The sequence below is a fragment of the Hydra vulgaris genome, chromosome 06, assembly GCF_038396675.1.
Source record: "Hydra vulgaris chromosome 06, alternate assembly HydraT2T_AEP".
NCBI classification, from domain to species: domain Eukaryota; kingdom Metazoa; phylum Cnidaria; class Hydrozoa; order Anthoathecata; family Hydridae; genus Hydra; species Hydra vulgaris.
The window spans coordinates 57,967,262-57,979,943 of NC_088925.1; positions in this window are offsets into that span (position 1 = coordinate 57,967,262).

The window sequence follows — 12,682 nt, forward strand, 5'->3', positions numbered from 1 at the left end:
TACTGGTCTGCCCCCCCCTAAAACGTGATTAACAGCTGCTTTCATTGTATCACATAATATAGCCACTATGTCTGTTTTTTGTTTTCTTTTATACTAACTTAACTTAACCATTTAAACTTAACCTATACTTAACCATTTAAAGATCTGAAAATTAAAAAAAAAAAAGTTCAAAATAAAATATTTATTTAAAAAAAATATTTTACATACAAATATTGTAAACTAATTGTAACCTTATGTAAAACTAAAATCTAATATTATTATTAGTAGTAGCTTATAACACTATTACATTTTAAAGAAAAATTGCTAAAAATTATATCAAAATTTTTTATTCGTCATAAGTACATGCCATTTGTTTAAATGCATAAAATTTAAACAAAAAATATAAGTCTGATAATATAGTTTTTATATGGCACTTTGATCCTCCGATCAATGAGCCACGCATAGTCAAGGATCAATGTGTCCCTATAGGTACAGTTGATATACTGATACTAATAGCTTCGGTAAATATAGTAACCAACTCAAAAACATAATTGTATTATATACTTAACACAAATGAGTTTGAAATAAAATGGAAATAAAGTCATACGGTAGTCTAATAAAAATTTGTTTGAATTTGTTTACTACTTTCAAAAAATCACTTTTCATGATGAAAAACTGTATTTTCTATTTTCTTAACGCAGAAGTTGATCTTATCAAAAATACTACGATTAAACAGTAAAGGGTAGTATAATGGTTAATTAAATTGCAACCTCTTTCAAAATAAGGCAAAAATAAACAAGTAAAAGCTAAAAGATCATACTGCTTCGGTGATCAATGCGCCCTTATCTCCCTTACTTCTAAAAAATAAATTTTTTTAACTTGGACATTTTCTCCACTCACCCAATTGAAGAGTTTAAACTTTACTTATAAATCTTTTAACTTTGTTCATGAAATGGATTTCAATATTAAATTCATTATTACTAAATTAACATTAAAATGATTTAATATAAACCAAAACTTCAAAAAATTGTGTTAATAAAGCTGGAAGCAGAAAATTAAAAATATTTAAAAGTAAATATAAAAGCAAAATCCTTAAGGTGGTACCACAGGTAAGGTGGTACCACACTCATTAAGGTAGTACCACAGGAAAAAAAAAACAGATTCTTGAAAAAAAAATCAAAATTTATTTTTTAATGTTAATTGGTGCAAAATTTAATGCTCCTTTTAATGATATATAGGCTTCAGGTGTTTTTATGTGCTAAAATAGTGTTTTTAAGATTTTTTTACAAGGCAGTATGAAGATCTTGTCCATAGAAACACCTTAGCAACGGGTATTACTCCATATATCTTGCTTTTTATTGCTAAAATTGGATAGGAATTTAACTGAATTGAATGTCATATAATATACTTTGCATTTCCGATCTAAAAACCATTACTTAAAACAACAAACTTATGTAAAAACCTCTACAATGGAGCTTAAAAAACTGTCTATTGGGTAATAAAAACTGTGTACTGGTTTTACTCAACTAAAGAGTTTTACTTAATGTTATTCTCTGTTTATACTTTATACTGTTATAATACTACTGTACAACTGAAAGTAAATTAACGATGAGTACAAAAACATCTAGCAAACAAAATTTTATTAGACAACACAAAAGAAAGTGGAATAACGTTATTCCAAGGAAACGTGCCACAAAAACTAAAATAAAGAACCGACTTAGTAAACCTACCTGTTCCAGTAGCAGGAAACTCAATGTTAATATAAATATTAATAATAGTTTTTTGGATAGGACTTGTGATAATGATTATTATTTTTTATTCAATTTTAATTCTCAAATAAAGATGCATGGAAGCAATATGTTTAAATCAAATGTTCGTAGTGTTATAAGTTTTCGAGAAATCGGTCGTGGTTTTAGTGCTTTGGAGACATTTGCAAGATGTATGAACATACGTTGTTCAAGTGTAAATGGATTTTTGGGTATACAAAAGAAAGTAAGCAATGCTTATGAAAGTGAAGCATTTGACAGTATGAAAAAAGCCTCTGATGAGAAGCATTATGGGGTATCAGGAAAACCAACGCATAAGCAAGTAACAATTGGTGGTACTTGGCTAAAGCGCGGGCACAGCTCTCTTAATGGAGTTGTTTCAACAGTAATAGATGATAAATGTGTTGACGTGCAAATCTATTCTAAACATTGTAAAAGTTGTCAAGTTTGGGAAAAGAGAAAAGGAACTTTTGCATATGAAATATGGTTTGGAAATCATCAATGTCACATAAATCATCAAAATTCATCAGGATCTATGGAGTCTACCGGCGCCGTTGAGATCTTTCGTAGATCAAACAGTGTACGCAATTTAATATACCATGAATACTTGGGTAATGGAGATACATACTCCTTCAAAAATGTTGTTTTTGACAATCCCTATAAAGATTTTAACATAGTGCAAATCAAACTTGAATGTGTAGGACATGAACAAAAACGTTTAGGTAATAGGTTACGTAACATAGTGAAATCATACAAGGGTACAAAAACGCCTCTGGCTGGAAAGGGCAGACTAACTGATAAAACAATTAATACCATGCAAAATTATTATGGCATGGCTATAAGGAAAAATAAAGGAGCACATTATGCTATAAAAAAAGCTGTGTTTTCCGTACTTTTCCATTTTACGGATTTTGAAGACCCAAGTTACCGCCATCAGTTTTGTCCAAGAATACCAGATACTTGGTGTAAATGGCATCTAGATCAAATTAATAAGACTAATAAGTATAAAACTACTGCTAGTATGCCTATGTGGATCCATCACATTATATTTCCAATTTTTAGAGAGTTACAATCTGATCAACTCCTTAATAAATGTTTACATAGAGAAACTCAGAACGCAATTGAGTCTCTTAATTCAATTATTTGGACAAAGATCCCCAAAAGTGTTTTTGTTAGCAGACAAACACTGGAAATGGGAGTTTATTTTGCTGTTTCACAATTTAATGAAGGTTGTACTGGTATTACTAATGCTTTCAAAGCACTTGACTTACTTGGAAAGTTTACCCTGATAAAATCAGTTAAACAAGATGTTAGTCGTGTAAGAAGAATGTTGCGGAAAGATTTGATTGAGATAAAAAATCAACAAAAGAGACTTAGAGGAATACATAAAGGACTTTTAGACAAAGAAAAACAAATGAATTCTTATATACCTGGTGAATTTATCTAAGATTATTAGGTGTTTTTTTTTTTTTAAACTTAGTTTTGTCTTCGCCTTCAATTTTCTAGAATTATGATTTTTGTGAAAACTCTAAATTTCAAAACATGATATCTCATCTAATAATATTGCTTCAGAGATGAAATTTTCACCAATGATTCATTACATATTAGAGTCAATTTCTCATAAGACAGTTTTGTCGCAACTAATGATGCATGAAAATAAAATAAAGTTTAGACTATCTATAAAATTTTAACAAGTATGTTAAATTTCATCTTTAGGGATGTACAAAATAGATTTGATTTTGCACAAATCTGCTTTTTAAATGTTTTTGAATATCATCAAGTAATAAGGCCCAATAATTTTTTCTACTCCGTTACCGTAACATAAATGTAACTACATCTGTGAACTATTATTATTTTTGTAACAAATTCTATTTTTGTAATGAAATATACTGGGTACTATAACCTCAGCCTACATGTTAAGTATATTAGCCAAATTTAATGACATAAAAAATTTAATTTATGTGACAATGTCTGCTCTGTTACTGACATTTGCTAATTATTTATTATTTAAAAGCAAAACAGTAGAAGTTACATTTTAAATTAAAGGGAAAATCTTAGCATACAAATAATTTCAATACATTGTCTTTTTAAAAAAGGTAAAGCGTTTTTAAAAAAAGAAACTAACTCGACAAAAATCTTTTACGGATTTAAAATGTACAAATACTGTCCGCTCCGTTACTGGATCATTACCGTACATCATTAATGTGAAGAAAGTCGCGGTCGCTCACAACATCATTTGCTTCAATCAACAAGATATTCAAATTTTCATCGAAATTAACCAGATCAATGATATTGTTGCTTAAATGTTGAAATTGGTAATCATTGACATCCATTGCATTGGCCGAAGTAATACTTTTATCACTATTAAAATTCTGCAATATTAATAAAGAAATTCACGGAAGTACATAAAATAAATTTAATTAATACAGAAACAAATAAATTAGCAAAATAATAAAATACACAAATATTTTTTTACCGTGCTAGTGTTTTTGAAAAACATTTATCGCTTTAAATTGTAGCATATGCAAACTGTAGCCCTCTTGCAGAAGCAACTTAAATCTCGATACAAAACATTAAATTTTCTGTCTGTGTACAGCTGATGCAATTTCATATTGCCTGTAATAGCCTTTAATGTTTTGGAACATTTTAAGTCAAAAGAAGTAATTCTGGATCCCTCAATATAGTAAAACTTTATTAATTAATGTCCGTTGAAGAAAATTATATAAACTTTCTGCATCTGGAAGGTCACAACCCATATTAAGCAATTGATCTGCCTGACGTTTCACAGATCCTCCTACTGCATCTGGTGCTCCCTTGCCATGCCCACTTTCAAAGAAATTCTGACTGGCTAAATTAAATTTTAGTTCTTATATCAATGTAGAGAATAAGAAGAAGTTTTTCTTATTCCTATATTGTGTCGTTGGTTCATCAGAAAAAAATGAAGATCTGTAATTTGTGGGTTATCAACCTTGAGTTCAATTAGCACGGTTTCCAGATGAGCCCATATAGAAGGAGGATCGTGTCTCAAAGAGTCGGATATAGTTGTAAATGACTGATGTCCATCCATTTTATAAATTACTCCTGTATGCAATGTAGCTTGTTTGTTACTTGCTCCAAAATGCGAAGATTGAATTGCAGCAAAATTCTTGCACACATTGTTCTCAGAAAAATCTATATATATATAACAGCTTCGTTCACATTTACTGTTTCTTTTAATTGTTGTACATTCTGAACTGGTGTCTTATTATAAAAACATGCTTGCATAGCTCGTTTCGAATTGGTTCACAGAATTTTAATTTTGTCGCCCAAAATAATTTTTTAACCACTCATTTAGCTTTAATTTATCTGCTTTTATTTTAGTATTTAGTTAATCTTATTACAATATTTTTTAATATATGATTTATCCGCTGATTTTCATATTATTATTATGATCAAGGAACTTTAATGCTATATTATCGTATATTCATTACTCAGCATTGTTTTAATTTTCACAGACACAATTTTAGTCTTTTATTATTATTCAGATAATTTCTTAAATCATTCACTACATGTTTAAATCTTTACATTTTTGCAGGCGATATATATATATGTTTTTTCTACTTTCAAATATTACCTGATTTTTAGTTATGATTTTAAGTTGCACGGGTTGTTTCATTTTCTTACACTTTTAATTAGTTAACAAAATTCGAATGAAGTATCTATGACAACGTTATGTTTCTATGAAATAGAAATCTATGAAAGCGTGGAACACTTAAAGATCTTAAATCTTTAAGTGTTCACACTCCACACTTTTCCTGATAACATTTGTTGTTTTCTTTTCTCCCATCTTTTCGTATTCCTGTTTGTCTTTTTCCCACTGGAACCAAACTATATTACTTTCATCTTTTAGCAATCCTTTTGCTTGAAATTGAACACGGGACTTAAAACCAATGTTACATTCTTTGATCAAGCATTCTCTTCTATCAGTACTACAACAAACTTGTTTCACTACTTCTTCAATATTTTTTTCTTTCAAAACACGCAGGTTAATAAATTTATCGCAAAGTAATTGAATGTTCTCGTGTTTTTTGCACAGACATGTATCTCTATCTTTAGCCGACGGTTTGCGGACAAAAAATGGGCGATAACGAGTAAACGTTGTATATGAAATGTTGTTTCTTGTATATTCCGCGGTAAATTTTTCATAAAGGTTTAATAATAAATCGAGTAGTTGCCGCTTTTGTTTTTTGTCTTTATTTTTTGTTACAGTCTGTTTCTTTCCAGTTGTTATTCCAGAATTGTCATCACGTGTAAGAAGTTCTCTGATCAAATCCTGTGTTTCAGCATCAAGCGATGCATTACCACGATGGCATTTGCTGTTTGGAGTTGTACTTTTTGATGAAAAAGAAGAGTTTGGGGTTTTATTACCTTATTAAATTTGACATCTTGCTTGTTTCATTTGTAAGAAAACCGTTTTCTACAGAAGAAGTAGATGATCTATCAGTGGTTGTAGGTGAATTTGCTTGTAAACCAGGCAGGAAACTTTTAAGCCTTAACCAACATTTTTTGTATTTTTGGGCTGAACAATTAGCCGTTTCCAACTCGTCCGGTAATGTTTCAACTCGTCCGTTAACGTTATTTTTCTATGAGCCTTTGTTTTTCGGTAAGCAACCTTTGCTCTACCTCTTTGTTTGCGTTCCTTATTCCTACTCAACTTGCGTTCCGGTGACTCTGATAACGATGTTTCAATCTTTCTTTTTGCAGCTCTAAATTTTGCTTTCTGGACGCGCCAACAACGACGAACAATTCGTTTTTTTCTTTCTGATAATTCTGATATCACTTTAACCTTCTTCTGCTCACGCCGCATATGCCAACGTTTGCGTTCTTTTTCACGAAATATGTCTGCATTTTTTTCTAATTGTCTGTCCCGAAACGCTTTCTGAATTTCAGCACGAGATTTCTTTGAAGTTTTTATGTTATATGCCTAGTTGTATTTCTTTTGGAAAAATTGTATAATATCTGTAATTGTTAATACACCAAAAGTTTATTTATTATTTATTTATTATTATTAAAATATATTTCAAGATTTACATTTATTTTAAAAGCCAAACGTATTAGAGTCAAATGTAAATAAAAACCAAACAATAAATGAAATCCTAATGCTAAAATACTTACAAATTACTCTTGCAATAACTTGAAGTAAAAGTACGCAGCGTACATATGGTAATCATATTTAACGCTGCAAAGTAATCATATTTTATCGCTCCAGTAAGTCCCTAATGGTTGACGTGTTTATTTAATGCAGAAAACAGCTTAGTTTAAAGCTTTTGATTTTTTTTATCTTCGTGATGTCAGCTCCGTTATGTTGTTGCCAACTTCGTTATTAAGAGGAAATCACGGAGTTGACAGTAACGGAGTAGACATAATTATACATAATCAATAATATCTCATTATTACTCATTGGAAAACATCTTTAAAATCTTTTATTGCTATATTGTCCAAAAGATTCAAAGATTACTAAAACACACCATATAAAAATTTGTAATTTTACGGAATAAAAAAGCGTAACGGAGTAGACTTCGAATAAGAGTATCATTTTTAAAATGAGGTAATTAGGCTCTCTTTTTTATATAAATAATGCTTGCAGCACGATATAACTTTAAATGTTAATAAATTCCATAGAACTGGACTTTTTTTCATTATTTTAATTAGTAAATAAGTAAAAACTATAAACCTGTGACTATTTTAGAATGTAATAACGGAGTGGACAAAAAATGTTGGGACAGCAAGTTTTTGACAAGAGCTAAAACAGGATAAGGTGTAAAATACATGTATTAAAATACCATATATTAGCATGTCTAAAGCACCAAACTATGTCCCCGATTAGCCTTAATACACTAGAAAAAAATTATTGACTATAACAATATAGTCCTAGATAAAGGACATCTACGGAGTGGACATTTTTGATTAACAATTGTGCACACAAAATTTTAAGTTTTAGTTGGAAATATCCGATAAAATGCTAGTTTATATTAACGATAAGTATTACTACCTACGGTGCTGTTTTTTATGTTACTTGTACAAGAATTGCGTTTTTATAGCTGTAGGACAAAATTTCAGTAACGGAGTTGACGGAATGAGAAAATGACTCGATAAAGAATCATTTAACAGATAGTTTTTTTATAATGTTTTCTACTTTTTCCTTTAGAAAGAATTTAAAAATAAAAAGCACCAATTTTTTCTAAAAATTTATAAAAAATTCATTAAAATCTGAAGAAACCTTTTAGGCAAAAAATTAAACGGTTAAATGGAGCAAATCTATCATCAGAACAAGTGTGCAAAGTTTCAGCTTCATTTGAAAACTATAACTTGAGAAATATGGTTTCAAAATTTCGCTTTTTAGCCCATATTTTAAGGTAAATTTCCGCCATTATCAATAGATACCTTATATTTTAATTTTTTTTTAATTGGAAAAAACATAAGTATATAATAAATCATTATGAAAATGAGTTTTATCTTGAGAATCTGGATTTTAGTTTTTTTCCTGCGGTACCACCTTAAAGGCAAATGTCAGTTGCATAGAGATCTTGCAAGAAAGTTAAGTTCAGACATGTTTTGATAAAATATTTAGATCTTAAAAATATAAACCATATAAACAAAACAACTCTAAAGCCAGAGCCGACAGAACCAGTGGGGAGGGGACTTTTTTTCTGAAGGATGCTTATTTCTATTTTTATAAGAAAATTCTAAATATAGGAAACTTTTTTTAAAATTAACGATTGTGCCCCCCTCCCCTCACTTCGAAACCCGTGTCTTCGGTCCCGGAAGCAATCCTTTAATGGAGAAATCGAAGCCATTTCTCAACTTTAATTGAAATTAATAATATTCATAAACCTGCTGCAATGATGGATCCATGAAAAGGGAGTATGTGGTATGCATCCCCCCCCCCTCTTCCACCAGAATCTAAAAGTCCTAAAATATCTAAGAAATGAATTTTTTTAGGAGTCGCAAATGTGATACAAAATACAAAAATAATAACAAAAAAGTTCTATCTAAATTTCCAAATAAAACATTTTTAACAAAAGTTACCTTTTAAGTATACCAATAAGTAAATTTCCAAAAAAAATATTTTTAACAAAAGTTACCTTTTAAGTATACCAATAAGTAAATTTCCAAACAAAATATTTTTAACAAAAGTTACCTTTTAAGTATACCAATAAGTAAATTTGCAAACAAAATATTTTTAACAAAAGTATACCAATAAGTAAATTTGCAAACAAAATATTTTTAACAAAAGTTACCTTTTAAGTATACCAATAAGTAAATTTCCAAACAAAATATTTTTAACAAAAGTTACCTTTTAAGTATACCAATAAGTAAATTTCCAAAAAAAATATTTTTAACAAAAGTTACCTTTTAAGTATACCAATAAGTAAATTTCCAAAAAAAATATTTTTAACAAAAGTTACCTTTTAAGTATACCAATAAGTAAATTTGCAAACAAAATTTTTTTAACAAAAGTTACCTTTTAAGTATACCAATAAGTAAATTTGCAAACAAAATATTTTTAACAAAAGTATACCAATAAGTAAATTTGCAAACAAAATATTTTTAACAAAAGTTACCTTTTAAGTATACCAATAAGTAAATTTCCAAACAAAATATTTTTAACAAAAGTTACCTTTTAAGTATACCAATAAGTAAATTTCCAAACAAAATATTTTTAACAAAAGTTACCCTTTAAGTATACCAATAAGTAAATTTCCAAACAAAATATTTTTAACAAAAGTTATCTTTTAAGTAAACCAATAAGATAATGATATAAAATAAATAGTTATAGCTCAAGTTATAATTATTCAAAATTGATAATTAACATATTGGCGTGGTTGTTTATTTTTGGCAGAACAGAGTCAGTAGTATCAACTTTTCAAGCTTCCTGCATTTTTCCATGATAAGTTCTGGGAAAGACCTAGATCTTGACGTGTAAGTTGATTACCAGTAGCCGTATTCTCATCTCTCCGTTAAGCTTAACGGAGCGTTAGTCGAAAAATTTTTTTAAATTACATTAATAAAAAATTTATTTAAAATTATAATTTTTTAACCATAATTGTTTTAATTTAGTATAAGTTTTATTTTAACCAATTTATATAAATTTTCGTCATTTCTTTCCTTAGAAATATTGTAATGAAATTTCAGACAAAAGCTCCGTTAAGCTTAACGGAGAGATGGGAATACGGCCGCTGCAATACTTAAACGAGGAAGATTCAAATTTCAAGATTATTAAAGAAAACACATTTTATTCTTTTTGATTTAAAAAAATATGCACGTTTACTTATGCAGCTGCAAAGAGTATTGTTTTCATAAACACAAAAGATTTGGATCAGATATACTATTATATATTACCATGTAATAATTAAAGCTTATGTAATAATTTTCCTTAGTTTTTTCTTGAATGAAAGATAATTCCATTAATGGGAAAAATCAAAATTTTTCAAAACTATTTTGTTACAAAAAAAAGGTCCTCGAAATAAAATACATGACTTTCCAAATCTAGTTAGAGAAAACAATTACCAAATTAGATTATCATTTCTTAATTTATATTCATTTTTATTTTTTAATGTTTGTAGGTTATGAAAAGAAGCAGGAGTTGCGTTGGTTTTACATTTGTACATAATGCAAAGTATATAAAAATATTCAGCTGATAAATATTAAGAATTTTCATTTGAAATAATAATGGTTTGGCATAAGCAAAAATCTTTAAAATTTATAAGACAAACAACATGCTTCTGCTGACGATAAAAAGGTAGCAGTTTAGATTTATTGGTACTACCCCAGGCAATATTTCCATAATTTACATGGGAATAGATTAAAGAGAAATAAATTGTGTCAAACTGTGTTTATTTAAAGCATTTCTTGCTTTGTACATTACTCCTTCATTTCGCGTAACTTTGTTGCACAACAAATCAGTGTGATACTTCCAACTGGAAGTATCACATTGGTTTCATACTTGGTTCTCATTATTATTGGTTCCTAAAAAGTTAGTAGTTGGTTCTCTTTTTATTTGAATTTCGTCTATAAAAAGTCATGGGCAGTAGCTTTATTTTTTGAAATTTGACAAAAAAGTATCCATTTAGTTTTCTCAACATTTAGTGACGGCTAAATGTTGTCATTTTAAACCAGTCAGTAACTTTCTTTTATTCAATGTTCATATTTTGGAATAATGTTTTTATATTTTTATGAGATAAAAAGAGATTTGTATCATCGGCAAACATGACCGTCATTAAATTTGAGGCTTTAGGGAGATCAACTAAAATATTTAATGTAAATTAGAAAGAGAAGAGGTCCTAGTATAGAACCTTGAGAGATCCCACATGTTATACCTAATAAATTGGAAGAGAAAGTTGCATTACTGTAAACAGACAGTTGTATTACTGTAAACAAATTGTTTACGGTTGCTTAAATAACTTTCAACTATCATTAAAATATTTTCTTAAATTCCATAATACTCTATTATTTAAATAGGATTTTGTGGTCATTGATATCAAAGGCTTTTTCGACGAAGACACCTAACGTACATTGAGATTTTTCAAAAGATTTAGCAATATTGCGGGTAATTTGGAGCATAGCGCGTTCGGTTTAATTACTTTTTTAAAATCCGTATTGATTTTGATACAATATATTATTTTAAGATAAATGATTGAAAATTAAATTATATATAATTTTCTCTAAAATTTTAGAAAAAACCGGCAAAACTGAGATTGAGCAAATTGAGCGATAATTTGAAACATTGGTTGCATTACTGCCTTTAAATATTGGTGAAACTCTGGCTTCTTTTTTTTTGTTTTTGTTTTTTTGTTTTTTGTTTTACATGTTTTATTTTACAAATACAAAGTAATTACAAGTTACCAATCACTGATTGGTAATAAAGATATGCAAATTTAAATCATAAATATAAAGTTCAAAATATACGAGGTAAATAAAAATATAGTTGCTTACAACTTCGAGACATGAATAAAATAAATATTAATTACAAAAATATTTAATAATTAGTCCTAATAAGCTACGGATGGTCTAAAAAAAAAGTTGTCTGAAACTTAATAAAGAAAAAACTTAATAAGACAGCCCTGCTACTCCATAAGGTGCTGCTGCGGATGCAAAAAAAAAAAAAGTTGCCCCAAGCTAGAAAAAACTCTAAAACTTTCTTTTGACAATTAAAAGCTTTTTTTTTGCTACATTTATTTTTTTACTATGAATATATGCTGCAGCCGTTTTTCAAAATGCCCTAATATGTTTATTACGTATATCGAGAAAAACGCAATTAAAAAAAAATTAGAAACTCTTTGTAAACGTTTTTTGAAACTAATAATTTTATGAATTTTTTCAGAACTCTTTGAAAATATGTATTCAATAATGTTTGTAGACATCTAAACTTGCTTATTTTGAAAAAAAGTCAAAATTGATTTTTTATTTATCTTAAGGCGTTTTGAAAAACGGCTGCAGTATGGATGATGTAACGAATATGTTGAAATAAGATAATTGGGCGCGAAATAAAAAAGCTCTCAACAAAAGCCACGAAACCAAAAAAAATTAAAAGTAGTTGTAGTTAAATGCACTTAAAAATTTTAATAACAAATCATTATATTCCAAAAATAACTTCTTATTGTCAGGTTCCCACGTAACATTTGTAAACTTACGGTATTGGCCCAACGTGCGTTTTACTGCCGGCAGTCATATATCGATTTATTGCTGGCATACGGCAAAGGCCGTATATACGGCAAAGGCCGGAAATAACTTTATGCAACATACCGCATCGGCGAAGTGCATGGTTTACTGGCAGCAAATCGTGTCGATTTAGTGATGGTATTTACTATTGGCCCGGCATATGCAAGTCTGACGGCAGAGTATTTGTTTTACTACCATCAGTTGAATATATCGGGCCGATACCAAACGCCAACAGT